Below are 12,675 nucleotides of genomic sequence, written 5' to 3'. Positions count from 1 at the left end.
TGTACCGTGAGCCAAAAACCCAATTATATTTCGATGGATGTTAGAGTTGCACCTTCTGCGACAAAACTTCATGGGACGCCATGTGGAAGTGCACCTTGGTAATGTATGCAAAGGCGTAATCCAACATGTCAGAATTGATTCCACATGAACTTTGTTACAGCTTGAAACTGCTAGCACTTGATCTCAATAGCTGATCTTGCGAAAATGGCAGTGATAGAACAACCATTTCAAGCACAAAACAACTCCTTTTATGAACATTGTAGTGTCAAAGTAGATGGTGCGTGCAAAAACATCAAGTGATTAAGGCACTCCTGGAAGGAATACACGAGATCTCCAAGACATGCTTTTACCCGCTAGGCCCCAGTACCTACGCCGCACACAAAGAAGTCCAGCGATCAAGGAAGTCTTGTAACTTGATCTCAGGATTTCACGGATGCGTTGGGCATTTTGTAACAATCTGACACACAGCGCCTCATTTAAAGGATTTCAAATCCCAGAGAATTGCCCATATGTACCGTGAGCCAAAAACCCAATTATATTTCGATGGATGTTAGAGTTGCACCTTCTGCGACAAAACTTCATGGGACGCCATGTGGAAGTGCACCTTGGTAATGTATGCAAAGGCGTAATCCAACATGTCAGAATTGATTCCACATGAACTTTGTTACAGCTTGAAACTGCTAGCACTTGATCTCAATGTCTGATCTTGCGAAAATGGCAGTGATAGAACAACCATTTCAAGCACAAAACAACTCCTTTTATGAACATTGTAGTGTCAAAGTAGATGGTGCGTGCAAAAACATCAAGTGATTAAGGCACTCCTGGAAGTAATACACGGGATCTCCAAGACATGCTTTTACCCGCTAGGCCCCAGTACCTACGCCGCACACAAAGAAGTCCAGCGATCAAGGAAGTCTTGTAACTTGATCTCAGGATTTCACGGATGATCCAGCCACAGAATGGAGTGGCATCTTGCTTTTTGCAGACATTGTTTTGTGATCTTCTCTGAGAGTTTACCTTTAGACTGTGTGGCTTAAAATGAAGCCAGCAGCTTGAGTGGCGCTGTGGCTTAGTTGGTTAAAGTGCCTGTCTAGTAAACAGGAGATCCTGGGTTCGAATCCCAGCAGTGCCTGAGCTGACTGTGTCTTTATGCATCTTTTGCCTTTAATTGACTGAACTTTTGCGTTGGGTATTTAGTAGCAAGCGTGGATCTCGTTGTCAATTTATCCTGCGCGCTTACATGCCTACTGCGTTATTTTTCCCCGACGCAAAAGCTGCGCCTTGAGGTAGTGTGGCCGAGTGGTCTAAGGCGCTGGATTTAGGCTCTCAGGAGGCGTGGGTTCAAATCCCACCACTGCCATTTGACACCAGGTGCATATGGAAAGCACTTCTTATAATGATATAGGGTTCTTACCTCTTGCAGGTCATCAATGTTTACTCTTTGTACAATTATGCACAGATGATCAGCTCTTCTAGTTAAGACATCCTCCCTGCTGAGCTTCCTAGCTCGTAACCTGCACGAATGCAACAGAAAAACAAGTGCAGGAAGTGTGGCTGAGTGGTCCAAAGCGCTGGCTTAAGGCTCCAGTCTCTCAGGACAAGTGGAATCCCACCACTGCCATCTGAAAACTAGAGGCTATCGATTCCATATCTCAAATGAATGACTTTGTTTGAGACAGGAGTTGACTTATTTGTAGTCTCCACCGCTGGTTGAACAGCGTGAAGCATCAAAAAATCATCTATGGCTAAAGCAACAACATCTTCTGACTTTTTGTGTGAAATTACACAGTTGCTTCTTTATCCCATAATCCCAAAAAAAGCAGTATTACGTGCACTGAAAATGTTGAAACGTGCCAACCTGACAGAGCAATAGAGCAGAGTGGTATAGTGGACCTTGTAGCATTTGATCTCAATATTTGATCTTGCGAAACCGGGAGTGATAGAAGAAGCATTTCAAGCATAAAACAACTCCCTTTTTGGCCGTTGCCAACATGACTGTAGCTTTACACATCTTTTGCCTTGAAATGACCAATAAAATTGTACTGGGCATTTAGAAGCAAGCTAGTCATAAGTAGTGTTTATACACAGAGGCACTGCTGGGATTTGAACCCAGGATCTCCTGTTTACAAGACAGGTGCTTTAACCAGCTAAGCCACAGCGCCTCATTTAAATGATTTCAAATCCCAGAGAATTGCCCATATGTACCGTGAGCCAAAAACGGATGGATGTTAGAGTTGCACCTTCTGCAACAAAACTTCATGGGACGCCGTGTGGAAGTGCACCTTGGTAATGTATGCAAAGGCGTAATACAACATGTCAGAATTGATTCCACATGAGCTGACTGTGTCTTAATTCATCTTTTGCTTTTAATTGACTAAACTATTGCGTTGGGCATTTAGTAGCAAGCGTGGATCTCGTTGTCAATTTATCCTACGTGCTCACATGCCTACGGCGTTATTTTTCCCCGGGGCAAAAAGCTGCTTCTTGAGGTAGTGTGGCCGAGTGGTCCAAGGCGCTGGATTAAGGCTCCAGTCTCTCAGGAGGCGTGGGTTCGAATCCCACCACTGCCATTTGACAACTAAAGGCTATTGATTCCATATCTGAAATGAATGAATTTGTTTAAGACAGGAGTTGACTCATCTGTAGTCTCCACTGCAGGTTGAACAATGTGCAGCATTAAAAAAAAAAAAAAATCTATGGCTAAAGAAACAGCATCTTCTGACTTTTTGTGTGAAATTACACAGTTGCTTCTTCATGCCATAATCGGAGAAAAAGAAGTATTATGTGCACTGAAAATGTTGAAAGACAGACACATCTTTCGCCTTGAAATGACCAATGAAATTGTATTGGGCATTCAGAAGAAAGCTAGTCATAAGTGGTGTTTATAGACAGAGGCACTGCTGGGATTTGAACCCAGGATCTTTTGTTTACAAAACAGGCACTTTAACCAGCTAAGCCACAGCACCTCATTTAAACAATATTAAATCCCAGAGAATTGCCCATATGTACCGTGAGCCAAAAACCCAATTATATTTCGATGGATGTTAGAGTTGCACCTTCTGCGACAAAACTTCATGGGATGCCATGTGGAAGTGCACCTTGGTAATGTATGCAAAGGCGTAATCCAACATGTCAGAATTGATTCCACATGAACTTTGTTACAGCTTGAAATTGCTAGCACTTGATCTCAACATCTGATCTTGCGAAAATGGCAGTGATAGAACAACCATTTCAAGCACAAAACAACTCCTTTTATGAACATTGTAGTGTCAAAGTAGATGGTGCGTGCAAAAACATCAAGTGATTAAGGCACTCCCTGAAGGAATACACGAGATCTCCAATACATGCTTTTACCCGCTAGGCCCCAGTACCTACGCCGCACACAAAGAAGTCCAGCGATCAAGGAAGTCTTGTAACTTCATCTCAGGATATCACGGATTCACGGATGATCCAGCCACAGAATGGATTGGCATCTTGCTTTTTGCAGACATTGTTTTGTGATCTTCTCTGAGAGTTTACCTTTAGACTGTGTGGCTTAAAATAAAGCCAGCAGCTTGAGTGGCGCTGTGGCTTAGTTGGTTAAAGTGCCTGTCTAGTAAACAGGAGATCCTGGGTTCGAATCCCAGCAGTGCCTGAGCTGACTGTGTCTTTATGCATCTTTTGCCTTTAATTGACTAAACTATTGCGTTGGGCATTTAGTAGCAAGCGTGGATCTCGTTGTCAATTTATCCTACGTGCTCACATGCCTACGGCGTTATTTTTCCCCGGGGCAAAAAGCTGCTTCTTGAGGTAGTGTGGCCGAGTGGTCCAAGGCGCTGGATTAAGGCTCCAGTCTCTCAGGAGGCGTGGGTTCGAATCCCACCACTGCCATTTGACAACTAAAGGCTATTGATTCCATATCTGAAATGAATGAATTTGTTTAAGACAGGAGTTGACTCATCTGTAGTCTCCACTGCAGGTTGAACAATGTGCAGCATTAAAAAAAAAAAAAAATCTATGGCTAAAGAAACAGCATCTTCTGACTTTTTGTGTGAAATTACACAGTTGCTTCTTCATGCCATAATCGGAGAAAAAGAAGTATTATGTGCACTGAAAATGTTGAAAGACAGACACATCTTTCGCCTTGAAATGACCAATGAAATTGTATTGGGCATTCAGAAGAAAGCTAGTCATAAGTGGTGTTTATAGACAGAGGCACTGCTGGGATTTGAACCCAGGATCTTTTGTTTACAAAACAGGCACTTTAACCAGCTAAGCCACAGCACCTCATTTAAACAATATTAAATCCCAGAGAATTGCCCATATGTACCGTGAGCCAAAAACCCAATTATATTTCGATGGATGTTAGAGTTGCACCTTCTGCGACAAAACTTCATGGGATGCCATGTGGAAGTGCACCTTGGTAATGTATGCAAAGGCGTAATCCAACATGTCAGAATTGATTCCACATGAACTTTGTTACAGCTTGAAATTGCTAGCACTTGATCTCAACATCTGATCTTGCGAAAATGGCAGTGATAGAACAACCATTTCAAGCACAAAACAACTCCTTTTATGAACATTGTAGTGTCAAAGTAGATGGTGCGTGCAAAAACATCAAGTGATTAAGGCACTCCCTGAAGGAATACACGAGATCTCCAATACATGCTTTTACCCGCTAGGCCCCAGTACCTACGACGCACACAAAGAAGTCCAGCGATCAAGGAAGTCTTGTAACTTCATCTCAGGATATCACGGATTCACGGATGATCCAGCCACAGAATGGATTGGCATCTTGCTTTTTGCAGACATTGTTTTGTGATCTTCTCTGAGAGTTTACCTTTAGACTGTGTGGCTTAAAATAAAGCCAGCAGCTTGAGTGGCGCTGTGGCTTAGTTGGTTAAAGTGCCTGTCTAGTAAACAGGAGATCCTGGGTTCGAATCCCAGCAGTGCCTGAGCTGACTGTGTCTTTATGCATCTTTTGCCTTTAATTGACTAAACTATTGCGTTGGGCATTTAGTAGCAAGCGTGGATCTCGTTGTCAATTTATCCTACGTGCTCACATGCCTACGGCGTTATTTTTCCCCGAGGCAAAAGCTGCGCCTTGAGGTAGTGTGGCCGAGTGGTCTAAGGCGCTGGATTTAGGCTCCAGTCTCTCAGGAAGTGTGGGTTCAAATCCCACCACTGCCATTTGACACCAGGTGCCTATGGAAAGCACTTCTTATAATGATATAGGGTTCTTACCTCTTGCAGGTCATCAATGTTTACTCTTTGTACAATTATGCACAGATGATCAGCTCTTCTAGTTAAGACATCCTCCCTGCTGAGCTTCCTAGCTCGTAACCTGCACGAATGCAACAGAAAAACAAGTGCAGGAAGTGTGGCTGAGTGGTCCAAAGCGCTGGCTTAAGGTTCCAGTCTCTCAGGACAAGTGGAATCCCACCACTGCCATCTGACAACTAGAGGCTATCGATTCCATATCTCAAATGAATGACTTTGTTTGAGACAGGAGTTGACTAATCTGTAGTCTCCACCGCTGGTTGAACAGCGTGAAGCATCAAAAAATCATCTACGGCTAAAGCAACAACATCTTCTGAGTTTTTGTGTGAAATTACACAGTTGCTTCTTTATCCCATAATCCCAAAAAAAGCAGTATTACGTGCACTGAAAATGTTGAAACGTGCCAACCTGACAGAGCAATAGAGCAGAGTGGTATAGTGGACCTTGTAGCATTTGATCTCAATATTTGATCTTGAAAAACCGGGAGTGATAGAAGAAGCATTTCAAGCATAAAACAACTCCCTTTTTGGCCTTTGCCAACATGACTGTAGCTTTACACATCTTTTGCCTTGAAATGAACAATAAAATTGTACTGGGCATTTAGAAGCAAGCTAGTCATAAGTAGTGTTTATACACAGAGGCACTGCTAGGATTTGAACCCAGGATCCCCTGTTTACAAGACAGGCGCTTTAACCAGCTAAGCCACAGCGCCTCATTTAAAGGATTTCAAATCCCAGAGAATTGCCCATATGTACCGTGAGCCAAAAACCCAATTATATTTCGATGGATGTTAGAGTTGCACCTTCTGCGACAAAACTTCATGGGACGCCATGTGGAAGTGCACCTTGGTAATGTATGCAAAGGCGTAATCCAACATGTCAGAATTGATTCCACATGAACTTTGTTACAGCTTGAAACTGCTAGCACTTGATCTCAATATCTGATCTTGCGAAAATGGCAGTGATAGAAGAACCATTTCAAGCACAAAACAACTCCTTTTATGAACATTGTAGTGTCAAAGTAGATGGTGCGTGCAAAAACATCGAGTGATTAAGGCACTCCTGGAAGGAATACACGAGATCTCCAAGACATGCTTTTACCCTCTAGGCCCCAGTACCTACGCCGCACACAAAGAAGTCCAGCGATCAAGGAAGTCTTGTAACTTGATCTCAGGATTTCACGGATGCGTTGGGCATTTTGTAGCCATCTGACACACAACGCCTCATTTAAAGGATTTCAAATCCCAGAGAATTGCCCATATGTACCGTGAGCCAAAAACCCAATTATATTTCGATGGATGTTAGAGTTGCACCTTCTGCGACAAAACTTCATGGGACGCCATGTGGAAGTGCACCTTGGTAATGTATGCAAAGGCGTAATCCAACATGTCAGAATTGATTCCACATGAACTTTGTTACAGCTTGAAACTGCTAGCACTTGATCTCAATATCTGATCTTGCGAAAATGGCAGTGATAGAACAACCATTTCAAGCACAAAACAACTCCTTTTATGAACATTGTAGTGTCAAAGTAGATGGTGCGTGCAAAAACATCAAGTGATTAAGGCACTCCTGGAAGGAATACACGAGATCTCCAAGACATGCTTTTACCCGCTAGGCCCCAGTACCTACGCCGCACACAAAGAAGTCCAGCTATCAAGGAAGTCTTGTAACTTGATCTCAGGATTTCACGGATGCGTTGGGCATTTTGTAGCCATCTGACACACAGCGCCTCATTTAAACGATTTCAAATCCCAGAGAATTGCCCATATGTACCGTGAGCCAAAAACGGATGGATGTTAGAGTTGCAACTTCTGCGACAAAACTTCATGGGACGCCATGTGGAAGTGCACCTTGGTAATGTATGCAAAGGCGTAATCCAACATGTCAGAATTGATTCCACATGAACTTTGTTACAGCTTGAAACTGCTAGCACTTGATCTCAATAGCTGATCTTGCGAAAATGGCAGTGATAGAACAACCATTTCAAGCACAAAACAACTCCTTTTATGAACATTGTAGTGTCAAAGTAGATGGTGCGTGCAAAAACATCAAGTGATTAAGGCACTCCTGGAAGGAATACACGAGATCTCCAATACATGCTTTTACCCGCTAGGCCCCAGTACCTACCCCGCACACAAAGAAGTCCAGCGATCAAGGAAGTCTTGTAACTTGATCTCAGGATTTCACGGATGCGTTGGGCATTTTGTAGCCATCTGACACACAGCGCATCATTTAAAGGATTTCAAATCCCAGAGAATTGCCCATATGTACCGTGAGCCAAAACCCCAATTATATTTCGATGGATGTTAGAATTGCACCTTCTGCGACAAAACTTCATGGGACGCCGTGTGGAAGTGCACCTTGGTAATGTATGCAAAGGCGTAATCCAACATATCAGAATTGATTACACATGAACTTTGGTACAGCTTGAAACTGCTAGCACTTGATCTCAATATCTGATCTTGCGAAAATGGCAGTGATAGAAGAACCATTTCAAGTACAAAACAACTCCTTTTATGAACATTGTAGTGTCAAAGTAGATGGTGCGTGCAAAAACATCAAGTGATTAAGGCACTCCTGGAAGGAATACACGAGATCTCCAAGACATGCTTTTACCCGCTAGGCCCCAGTACCTACGCCGCACACAAAGAAGTCCAGCGATCAAGGAAGTCTTGTAACTTGATCTCAGGATTTCACGGATGCGTTGGGCATTTAGTAGCAAGCGTGGATCTCGTTGTCAATTTATCCTACGCGCTTACATGCCTACGGCGTTATTTTTCCCGGGGCAAAAAGCTGCGCCTTGAGGTAGTGTGGCTGAGTGGTCTAAGGCGCTAGATTTAGGCTCCAGTCTCTCAGGAGGCGTGGGTTCGAATCCCAGCACTGCCATTTGACAACTAAAGGCTATTGATTCCATATCTCAAATGAATGACTTTGTTTAAGACAGGAGTTGACTCATCTGTAGTCTCCACCGCAGGTTGAACAGTGTGCAGCATTAAAAAAAGAAAAATCTATGGCTAAAGAAACAGCATCTTCTGACTTTTTGTGTGAAATTACACAGTTGCTTCTTCATGCCATAATCGGAGAAAAAGAAGTATTATGTGCACTGAAAATGTTGAAAGGCAGACACATCTTTTGCCTTGAAATGACCAATGAAATTGTATTGGGCATTCAGAAGAAAGCTAGTCATAAGTGGTGTTTATAGACAGAGGCACTGCTGGGATTTGAACCCAGGATCTCCTGTTTACGAGACAGGCACTTTAACCAGCTAAGCCACAGCGCGTCATTTAAAGGATTTCAAATCCCAGAGAATGTGTGTGTGGTTTAGTTGGTTAAAGTGCCTGTCTAGTAAACAGGAGATCCTGGGTTCGAATCCCAGCAGTGCCTGAGCTGACTGTGTCTTTATGCATCTTTTGCCTTTAATTGACTGAACTTTTGCGTTGGGCATTTAGTAGCAAGCGTGGATCTCGTTGTTGTTAGAAGAACCATTTCAAGCATAAAACAACTCCCTTTTTGGCCTTTGCCAACATGACTGTAGCTTTACACATCTTTTGCCTTGAAATGACCAATAAAATTGTACTAGGCATTTAGAAGCAAGCTAGTCATAAGTAGTGTTTATACACAGAGGCACTGCTAGGATTTGAACCCAGGATCTCCTGTTTACAAGACAGGCGCTTTAACCAGCTAAGCCAAAGCGCCTCATTTAAACGATTTCAAATCCCAGAGAATTGCCCATATGTACCGTGAGCCAAAAACGGATGGATGTTAGAGTTGCACATTCTGCGACAAAACTTCATGGGACGCCATGTGGAAGTGCACCTTGGTAATGTATGCAAAGGCGTAATCCAACATGTCAGAATTGATTCCACATGAACTTTGTTACAGCTTGAAACTGCTAGCACTTGATCTCAATAGCTGATCTTGCGAAAATGGCAGTGATAGAACAACCATTTCAAGCACAAAACAACTCCTTTTATGAACATTGTAGTGTCAAAGTAGATGGTGCGTGCAAAAACATCAAGTGATTAAGGCACTCCTGGAAGGAATACACGAGATCTCCAAGACATGCTTTTACCCGCTAGGCCCCAGTACCTACGCCGCACACAAAGAAGTCCAGCGATCAAGGAAGTCTTGTAACTTGATCTCAGGATTTCACGGATGATCCAGCCACAGAATGGAGTGGCATCTTGCTTTTTGCAGACGTTGTTTTGTGATCTTCTCTGAGAGTTTACCTTTAGACTGTGTGGCTGAAAATGAAGCCAGAGTCTTGAGTGGCGCTGTGGCTTAGTTGGTTAAAGTGCCTGTCTAGTAAACAGGAGATCCTGGGTTCAAATCCCAGCAGTGCCTGAGCTGACTGTGTCTTTATGCATCTTTTGCCTTTAATTGACTAAACTATTGCGTTGGGCATTTAGTAGCAAGCGTGGATCTCGTTGTCAATTTATCCTGCGCGCTTACATGCCTACTGCGTTATTTTTCCCCGAGGCAAAAGCTGCGCCTTGAGGTAGTGTGGCCGAGTGGTCTAAGGCGCTGGATTTAGGCTCCAGTCTCTCAGGAGGCGTGGGTTCAAATCCCACCACTGCCATTTGACACCAGGTGCATATGGAAAGCACTTCTTATAATGATAAAGGGTTCTTACCTCTTGCAGGTCATCAATGTTTACTCTTTGTACAATTATGCACAGATGATCAGCTCTTCTAGTTAAGACATCCTCCCTGCTGAGCTTCCTAGCTCGTAACCTGCACGAATGCAACAGAAAAACAAGTGCAGGAAGTGTGGCTGAGTGGTCCAAAGCGCTGGCTGAAGGCTCCAGTCTCTCAGGACAAGTGGAATCCCACCACTGCCATCTGACAACTAGAGGCTATCGATTCCATATCTCAAATGAATGACTTTGTTTGAGACAGGAGTTGACCTATTTGTAGTCTCCACCGCTGGTTGAACAGCGTGAAGCATCAAAAAATCATCTATGGCTAAAGCAACAACATCTTCTGACTTTTTGTGTGAAATTACACAGTTGCTTCTTTATCCCATAATCCCAAAAAAAGCAGTATTACGTGCACTGAAAATGTTGAAACGTGCCAACCTGACAGAGCAATAGAGCAGAGTGGTATAGTGGACCTTGTAGCATTTGATCTCAATATTTGATCTTGCGAAACCGGGAGTGATAGAAGAAGCATTTCAAGCATAAAACAACTCCCTTTTTGGCCTATGCCAACATGACTGTAGCATTACACATCTTTTGCCTTGAAATGACCAATAAAATTGTACAAGACATGCTTTTACCCGCTAGGCCCCAGTACCTACGCCGCACACAAAGAAGTCCAGCGATCAAGGAAGTCTTGTAACTTGATCTCAGGATTTCACGGATGATCCAGCCACAGAATGGAGAGGCATCTTGCTTTTTGCAGACATTGTTTTGTGATCTTCTCTGAGAGTTTACCTTTAGACTGTGTGGCTGAAAATGAAGCCAGAGTCTTGAGTGGCGCTGTGGCTTAGTTGGTTAAAGTGCCTGTCTAGTAAACAGGAGATCCTGGGTTCGAATCCCAGCAATGCCTGAGCTGACTGTGTCTTTATGCATCTTTTGCCATTAAATTGACTGAACTTTTGCGATGGGCATTTAGTAGCAAGCGTGGATCTCGTTGTTGTTAGAAGAACCATTTCAAGCATAAAACAACTCCCTTTTTGGCCTTTGCCAACATGACTGTAGCTTTACACATCTTTTGCTTTGAAATGACTAATAAAATTGTACTGGGCATTTAGAAGCAAGCTAGTCATAAGTAGTGTTTATACACAGAGGCACTGCTGGGAAATGAACCCAGGATCTCCTGTTTACGAGACAGGCACTTTAACCAGCTAAGCCACAGCGCCTCATTTAAACGATTTCGAATCCCAGAGAATTGCCCATATGTACCGAGAGCCAAAAACGGATGGATGTTAGAGTTGCACCTTCTGCGACAAAACTTCATGGGACGCCGTGTGGAAGTGCACCTTGGTAATGTATGCAAAGGCGTAATCCAACATATCAGAATTGATTACACATGAACTTTGGTACAGCTTGAAACTGCTAGCACTTGATCTCAATATCTGATCTTGCGAAAATGGCAGTGATAGAAGAACCATTTCAAGCACAAAACAACTCCTTTTATGAACATTGTAGTGTCAAAGTAGATGGTGCGTGCAAAAACATCAAGTGATTAAGGCACTCCTGGAAGGAATACACGAGATCTCCAAGACATGCTTTTACCCGCTAGGCCCCAGTACCTACGCCGCACACAAAGAAGTCCAGCGATCAAGGAAGTCTTGTAACTTGATCTCAGGATTTCACGGATGATCCACCCACAGAATGGAGTGGCATCTTGCTTTTTGCAGACATTGTTTTGTGATCTTCTCTGAGAGTTTACCTTTAGACTGTGTGGCTGAAAATGAAGCCAGAGTCTTGAGTGGCGCTGTGGCTTAGTTGGTTAAAGTGCCTGTCTAGTAAACAGGAGATCCTGGGTTCAAATCCCAGCAGTGCCTGAGCTGACTGTGTCTTTATGCATCTTTTGCCTTTAATTGACTAAACTATTGCGTTGGGCATTTAGTAGCAAGCGTGGATCTCGTTGTCAATTTATCCTGCGCGCTTACATGCCTACTGCGTTATTTTTCCCCGAGGCAAAAGCTGCGCCTTGAGGTAGTGTGGCCGAGTGGTCTAAGGCGCTGGATTTAGGCTCCAGTCTCTCAGGAGGCGTGGGTTCAAATCCCACCACTGCCATTTGACACCAGGTGCATATGGAAAGCACTTCTTATAATGATAAAGGGTTCTTACCTCTTGCAGGTCATCAATGTTTACTCTTTGTACAATTATGCACAGATGATCAGCTCTTCTAGTTAAGACATCCTCCCTGCTGAGCTTCCTAGCTCGTAACCTGCACGAATGCAACAGAAAAACAAGTGCAGGAAGTGTGGCTGAGTGGTCCAAAGCGCTGGCTTAAGGCTCCAGTCTCTCAGGACAAGTGGAATCCCACCACTGCCATCTGACAACTAGAGGCTATCGATTCCATATCTCAAATGAATGACTTTGTTTGAGACAGGAGTTGACTTATTTGTAGTCTCCACCGCTGGTTGAACAGCGTGAAGCATCAAAAAATCATCTATGGCTAAAGCAACAACATCTTCTGACTTTTTGTGTGAAATTACACAGTTGCTTCTTTATCCCATAATCCCAAAAAAAGCAGTATTACGTGCACTGAAAATGTTGAAACGTGCCAACCTGACAGAGCAATAGAGCAGAGTGGTATAGTGGACCTTGTAGCATTTGATCTCAATATTTGATCTTGCGAAACCGGGAGTGATAGAAGAAGCATTTCAAGCATAAAACAACTCCCTTTTTGGCCGTTGCCAACATGACTGTAGCTTTACACATCTTTTGCCTTGAAATGAC

The 12,675-nt window shown here is 43.4% G+C and overlaps 20 non-coding genes across 20 annotated transcripts; 13 read left to right on the top strand and 7 right to left on the bottom strand.

Moving 5' to 3' along the window:
* The first annotated feature begins 1,058 nt into the window (after positions 1-1,058).
* On the top strand, positions 1,059-1,132 carry trnat-agu (transfer RNA threonine (anticodon AGU)). Its single transcript has one exon. It is a non-coding gene; the product is annotated as a tRNA-Thr (tRNA).
* Positions 1,133-1,285: 153 nt separating this feature from the next.
* trnal-uag (transfer RNA leucine (anticodon UAG)) lies at positions 1,286-1,360 on the top strand. Its single transcript has one exon. It is a non-coding gene; the product is annotated as a tRNA-Leu (tRNA).
* Positions 1,361-2,088: 728 nt separating this feature from the next.
* On the bottom strand, positions 2,089-2,162 carry trnat-ugu (transfer RNA threonine (anticodon UGU)). The gene has a single exon. It is a non-coding gene; the product is annotated as a tRNA-Thr (tRNA).
* A 326-nt stretch (positions 2,163-2,488) lies between these two features.
* Positions 2,489-2,570, top strand: trnal-aag (transfer RNA leucine (anticodon AAG)). The gene has a single exon. It is a non-coding gene; the product is annotated as a tRNA-Leu (tRNA).
* A 322-nt stretch (positions 2,571-2,892) lies between these two features.
* Positions 2,893-2,966, bottom strand: trnat-ugu (transfer RNA threonine (anticodon UGU)). The gene has a single exon. It is a non-coding gene; the product is annotated as a tRNA-Thr (tRNA).
* A 594-nt stretch (positions 2,967-3,560) lies between these two features.
* trnat-agu (transfer RNA threonine (anticodon AGU)) lies at positions 3,561-3,634 on the top strand. Its single transcript has one exon. It is a non-coding gene; the product is annotated as a tRNA-Thr (tRNA).
* A 154-nt stretch (positions 3,635-3,788) lies between these two features.
* Positions 3,789-3,870, top strand: trnal-aag (transfer RNA leucine (anticodon AAG)). Its single transcript has one exon. It is a non-coding gene; the product is annotated as a tRNA-Leu (tRNA).
* A 322-nt stretch (positions 3,871-4,192) lies between these two features.
* trnat-ugu (transfer RNA threonine (anticodon UGU)) lies at positions 4,193-4,266 on the bottom strand. The gene has a single exon. It is a non-coding gene; the product is annotated as a tRNA-Thr (tRNA).
* A 594-nt stretch (positions 4,267-4,860) lies between these two features.
* Positions 4,861-4,934, top strand: trnat-agu (transfer RNA threonine (anticodon AGU)). Its single transcript has one exon. It is a non-coding gene; the product is annotated as a tRNA-Thr (tRNA).
* A 153-nt stretch (positions 4,935-5,087) lies between these two features.
* On the top strand, positions 5,088-5,169 carry trnal-uag (transfer RNA leucine (anticodon UAG)). Its single transcript has one exon. It is a non-coding gene; the product is annotated as a tRNA-Leu (tRNA).
* Positions 5,170-5,897: 728 nt separating this feature from the next.
* On the bottom strand, positions 5,898-5,971 carry trnat-ugu (transfer RNA threonine (anticodon UGU)). The gene has a single exon. It is a non-coding gene; the product is annotated as a tRNA-Thr (tRNA).
* Positions 5,972-8,065: 2,094 nt separating this feature from the next.
* trnal-uag (transfer RNA leucine (anticodon UAG)) lies at positions 8,066-8,147 on the top strand. Its single transcript has one exon. It is a non-coding gene; the product is annotated as a tRNA-Leu (tRNA).
* Positions 8,148-8,467: 320 nt separating this feature from the next.
* Positions 8,468-8,541, bottom strand: trnat-cgu (transfer RNA threonine (anticodon CGU)). Its single transcript has one exon. It is a non-coding gene; the product is annotated as a tRNA-Thr (tRNA).
* A 342-nt stretch (positions 8,542-8,883) lies between these two features.
* trnat-ugu (transfer RNA threonine (anticodon UGU)) lies at positions 8,884-8,957 on the bottom strand. Its single transcript has one exon. It is a non-coding gene; the product is annotated as a tRNA-Thr (tRNA).
* Positions 8,958-9,531: 574 nt separating this feature from the next.
* On the top strand, positions 9,532-9,605 carry trnat-agu (transfer RNA threonine (anticodon AGU)). The gene has a single exon. It is a non-coding gene; the product is annotated as a tRNA-Thr (tRNA).
* Positions 9,606-9,758: 153 nt separating this feature from the next.
* Positions 9,759-9,840, top strand: trnal-uag (transfer RNA leucine (anticodon UAG)). Its single transcript has one exon. It is a non-coding gene; the product is annotated as a tRNA-Leu (tRNA).
* Positions 9,841-10,736: 896 nt separating this feature from the next.
* On the top strand, positions 10,737-10,810 carry trnat-agu (transfer RNA threonine (anticodon AGU)). Its single transcript has one exon. It is a non-coding gene; the product is annotated as a tRNA-Thr (tRNA).
* A 239-nt stretch (positions 10,811-11,049) lies between these two features.
* trnat-cgu (transfer RNA threonine (anticodon CGU)) lies at positions 11,050-11,123 on the bottom strand. The gene has a single exon. It is a non-coding gene; the product is annotated as a tRNA-Thr (tRNA).
* Positions 11,124-11,697: 574 nt separating this feature from the next.
* On the top strand, positions 11,698-11,771 carry trnat-agu (transfer RNA threonine (anticodon AGU)). Its single transcript has one exon. It is a non-coding gene; the product is annotated as a tRNA-Thr (tRNA).
* A 153-nt stretch (positions 11,772-11,924) lies between these two features.
* On the top strand, positions 11,925-12,006 carry trnal-uag (transfer RNA leucine (anticodon UAG)). The gene has a single exon. It is a non-coding gene; the product is annotated as a tRNA-Leu (tRNA).
* The last annotated feature ends 669 nt before the right edge of the window (positions 12,007-12,675 follow it).

This window comes from Channa argus, chromosome 10, assembly GCF_033026475.1.
Source record: "Channa argus isolate prfri chromosome 10, Channa argus male v1.0, whole genome shotgun sequence".
NCBI lineage: Eukaryota > Metazoa > Chordata > Actinopteri > Anabantiformes > Channidae > Channa > Channa argus.
The sequence above is the reverse complement of the archived record's forward strand: the minus strand, read 5'-3'. Positions and strand labels throughout refer to the sequence as shown.